Source organism: Cupressus sempervirens, chromosome 10, assembly GCF_028749045.1.
Source record: "Cupressus sempervirens isolate cs-2001-9-10 chromosome 10, ASM2874904v1, whole genome shotgun sequence".
NCBI classification, from domain to species: Eukaryota; Viridiplantae; Streptophyta; class Pinopsida; order Cupressales; family Cupressaceae; genus Cupressus; species Cupressus sempervirens.
Window position 1 is genome coordinate 318,167,403 of NC_143127.1, and position 5,309 is coordinate 318,172,711.

At 35.1% G+C, this 5,309-nt stretch overlaps 1 pseudogene; it reads left to right on the forward strand.

Moving 5' to 3' along the window:
* The first annotated feature begins 3,697 nt into the window (after window positions 1-3,697).
* Window positions 3,698-5,309, forward strand: part of LOC149533895 (cytochrome P450 750A1-like) — a 29,369-nt pseudogene continuing 27,757 nt past the window's right edge.

Below are 5,309 nucleotides of genomic sequence, written 5' to 3' on the forward strand. Positions count from 1 at the left end.
CTATTGTATTTCTTAATTTTAAATGAAAATATTTAGATTATTTCTATTTTATTTGTTAATTTCTAATAAAGATATTTAAAAATGTTTCTATTGTGTTTGTTAATTTTAAATGAAGATATTTAGAAATAACTATCAAATGAAAAATAGCAACGATTCCTGCAAATAGCTACAATTATCCAAGGCACACCAAGGTATGATTGCTAGTAATCAATAACCTCCAAACCATTCATGAACCACTTGTTTATGCTTCCATCATACTAGAGAATTTGGCCATTGATTCTCCTTATCTTTTATGAGATATTTTTACCATATGCTTTCACATTGATGTTGGTACCTCTTTATTTGAGATGTACAAAGATTAGACCTATGACTAAAGAAGATGGATACCATAAGAGAGGATATGTTTGTAGTTTGTAATTGTAAGATTTGAGCAAATATGCAAATCAAATCCATGAAGCCCAAGAATACCTGCATGTAGAAAACTTGTCAGGGAGAAAAAAAATACAAGAAGAGGTAAGGGTTTGATTTGAAAACATACAAATTCTATATTCAGATTAAGAAGAGAGATTCTAATTACAAAGAGATCAATCCTTTTAAAAGGAGATTGAAACCCGAGAAGGGTAACCTAATAAGTTACTAAAGGTAACCTAAAGGTGAAAGCTATTTAATAATTATAAAATAATTATTAAATAGAGAAAGCTAAAAAATGCATAAAGTGAAATCTTAAGAAGGGAGAAAATGTAATTTAATAAATTAAATTAAATTAACCATTTTCTCCAACATCCCCCTTAAGATGAGCAACAATGTAGTTACAAACAATGTAGATAGAGCAAGGAACTACAGTGCAATGCTGAAAGAAAACTTGGGTCCTAGCAACAAAGCCTGATGAGGTACCCAATCACAACAAAATCTCTATGAAATAGAGAAATAGATAAAACCTAGTGAAAAAAACTCTACGCTAAAAAGAGATAGCTAAAAAATCTAGTGAAGGATTGAAGAAGCCTCCAACCAGAGAAATATCCCAGAAAATAGGAACAAAGATTGATCATGAAGAACATCACTGAAGCATGTAGAAGTTGCAAAGCTCTATCAAAAAATAACTACTGATATGAAGAACCTCCACTAAAATAGAACCTGACTAGGTAGAAAAGACTGTAATCTACATCGAATTAGGAGGCAAACAAAGGCAAACAACTGAACTCGAAAATGTAGATGACATAAAACACCAAAGCCTAAAGCATTGATCAATCAAACCAAGGAAGGCTACAACCAAAGTAGGAACAAAAAATAAGAGTGTCTATATGGTAAATGATCCATCTCACTAAAATGCATAGGTACCTAGTCACTACACTCACCTAGTACATACAATCGAATACTGAATACATAGCTCACTCCAATGAACTACAAAAGCATGAGAAACAACAGAAAAATCCCCCCTAATGCAGATAGGGTGAGGTGATAGGCAACTGAGAAAGTGGGCCAAAAAGAACTGCAAGTCAAGGAACCACGATCAAGATGCTCAAAAGAGTACATAAGTGTATACCAAGGTGATTAATCTCAGACACATCATGAGGCTAATGTCACAAAAGGGACACTCACTGGATGAAGGAAGATGGAAAAATAAGGCATATATCAGCCCCCCCATGGCACTTTATCAGAGTAGTGCATGTATAATAATTAAAAAGGGCAAAGAGCTGATACAATAGAGAGTACAATCGAAAAGAAGAGATCCCATGCCAAGAAAACAATCCCCAAACCTGAAACATCCAAGATATCCACCATAGAGAAAAAGAACAAAAAATAAGATAGAAAGAGCATGGAGTAGAATCTGGAAAAAATTATGGCATTTCTGAAAAGTAGACAGAACTAGCTTTCCAAAAATATAATATTTTCAAAAAATGGAGATATGACGTTCAAGATATGCCCTGTGGAGTGGAAAACTGAACATCCAGCTTTAACTGTCAAAATAGGAAACCAAACTATATCAAAACCAAAAAATACTTGCACCAATGTCTCCATCTTAGAACCAGCTTTCTGGTTCATTTTTTGGATCAAAAAATACATCCATATGCTCAAGTTAAATAAAAAACTAATAGGGCAACTGCAGATGCATAATTTTTAAAAAAATAAAAATAAAAAACCACCACCGTTGCATCGACAGTAGAGCAACGACTAGGCGGTAGGGTGGGTGGGGGGTCGCTTGTGGGAGGTCGGTGCGCGGACCGCAAGTGGCATTGCTAGCGGTTAATTAACTACCATGATCCAAAAACCATATTTTAAATTTGTTTTTGTGATTTTTGAGAATTTTTCCATCTCAAATTGCATGCAAAGGCCGTACGACCCTGTTGGGCAAAACAATTTTGCCTCCCAAATCAACATTGTACAAAATGGACAAACTTTATATGGAAATGAGGGTTTTGATGCCTTTTGAATTTATCCATGAAGTCCATTTATCCTCAAATTGCTCTAAAAATTGGTGACCCTACTATTTTCTCAAGAAATACCTGAAAAACTCCAAATTTGATTTGTTAAACTCTTGTTCTCCCTTTTTCTCCAAATATTGAACAAGCTACATCAGATCTAGCTCTGATACCATGTAGGATTTGAGAAAATATCTAAATCAAATCCATGAAACCCAGGAATACCTACATGTAGAAAACCTATCACAAAGAAGAAAATGACAAGAATATGCAAGGGTTTGATCTGAAAACATGCAAATTGTATATTCAGATTAAGAAGAGAGATTCTAATTATAAAGAAATCAATCTTTATAAAAGGAGATCAAAACCCCAAAAGGGTAACCTAATAAGTTACTAAGGGTAACCTAAAGGTGAAAGCTATTTAATAATTATAAAATAGAGAAAGCTAAAAAATGCATAAAACAAAATCTTAAGAAGGGAGAAAAGGTAATTTAATAAATTAAATTAAATTAACATTTTTCTCCAACAACAATTACTCTTTTTAAAAATAAAATTTTCCACAAAATTTAAATTTGATCATCTACCATCATTTTAAATACTTCATTCCAAGTGACATTTAAAAATGACTTGAACTAAATTTGTGTATATGTCAAATTAGAATTATTACTTTTCTACAAATTAAAGGTTGTATTTGTCGAATACAAATTTTTTTCGTTTGGGGACTATTATTTTATATCATAGTAAATTGAAATCAATTTGATAACTAGGAGATAATTCCCATAACAAGTCAAAATGGGTCAATGAGTTTGACTCAAAATCACAGATGTTAGTTGAGCTAGATATGGGCGAAGCTCTGAAGAGAACAAAAAGTTTGGCTTGCTTCCATAGAATAGAAGGAGCAAGTGGTGCGAATTGATTCATGTCCACATCTCAACCACTAGATTATCAATCCCTGTCAATGGAATATCACAATGAAATCAATTTACATGAACATTCATTTTAAATGAAGCTAATTATCATTTCAAATAGAATATCATTTTTCGAGAGTAAAAGGGGATTCCAGAATCTTTATTCCCATGGGTAGAAAATAAACAATTTATGATTTTTATATCCCAAGAGGATTGTGGTCAAAAGATCAGGGCACATGAATTGTACATTACTGTTTATAATTATAATTGTATGGTCGAAGTTGTTTTATATATAGACATCCCTCCCCAGCAAAGAAAAAAAACTCTCTCTGCCTCTCTGTGTTTCCTCAATTTGAGTGTCTCCTTGACATGGATCTCAATTTGAGTGTTTCCTCAATTGGGCTTGCAATCTTTTTGTTTGCTGTTTTGGTCTCCCTTATTTTGGGAGGGAGGAGAAAAAGCAAGGTGGGGTTGTCATGTTTGTCAGGGCCATTACCACTGCCCATCATACAAAATCTCCACCAGTTGCGAGGTCTTCCTCATCGGAGTCTGCAATGGATGGCTGAGAAACACGACACGATAATTTCTGTGAAGTTTGGTTTTGTTGATGTTGTGGTTGCCTTTTCTTCTGAGGCGGCCAAGTAGTTTCTAAAAATGTACAACTTGCAGTTTGCCAACAGGCCGTCTGTTGGCGCTGCCAAATACTTGTTTTACAGTGATAAGGATATTTTGTTTGCACCATATGGGGAGTATTAGCGAAACTATGCATAGTGGAGCTACTGAATGCCCAGAGAATCAAGTCGTTTAGAGGCGTGAGGGAGGAAGACGCGCTGGCGATGGTGCGATCAATTTTGGAGAAGAGCGAGGAGGGGAGAGTGGGAGTGGATGTGAGCCAAACTGTGGCGTGCTACATCTCTGACTTGATGTGGCGAATATTGACTGGCAGGACTAATGCCGAACGCCAATCTGTACTCCATAATAGGGCGTTTAAAGACATTAATTTTAGAGAAAATTATAATTTCGTCTTAATAACATGTTTTAAATTTAAAAACATATTTTTAATTTTTCAGTTCGGATCTTTTCCAAAAGTAGGTTTTAAAGATAACCTTTCTTTAATTACCTCCTCTCAAGGATTTAACTCATGGTTTCCTCCATTGCGGACTACGAAATGACCGAAATGGATCTATCAGCGGTAGCAATAGTCATTCAGTGCATGGTGGGAAGTGATCGTTCGCTGTTTATATATGGTGAAACAGCGTTGGCTGTTGTACATGGCCGTGAAATAGCCTAAAATTCAATGTTTTAAGTGGCAGCTCCTGCTCGACAGACTCCCCATAAGAAACCAGCATGCTAATCTTGATATTTGTTCTATCTGCAAAGTTCCTGAGACTATGAGACATATATTTTTTGATTGCTCTTTTGCTAGAGAAATCTAGCTCATGTTTGGTATATGCGTCACTCATTATGTTTACACTTTGGATATTATTTCTGGTTTTATTGAGGGGCTTAGAAAATATGCTAATTTGTTCTGGCAAATTCTCTCATTGCTCATCCTTTGGCATATATGGAAATTTAGAAATGATGCTAAGTTCCAAGGTTTTACCAGATCTCTTACTGGATTTCATAGAAATCTCATACATTTTAAAATTGCTTCACAGGTTTGCTGCGTGTTGAATATGGAAAAAAGGAAGTTGCTTAGATTTCTGAGGGATGATTAGGCTACCATGTTTATCTACGAGACGCAAAATGGTTACGAGTTGGCCAGTATAATAGACAATCAGGTGGCGTTTGATGAAGCCCTTGCCAAACTCATGCAAGAGATCAAGAACAATAAGAACCCCTCTGTGGATAATCTCCATGTCTTTCACCAGCTGCTGAATCAAAAAAAAGCCATATGGATGGAGGGACACCTCAGTTGGACATCCTGGATCAATAAGTTTGAAGATTCTATCCCATAGCTTTCCATTTGCTATGACTCTGG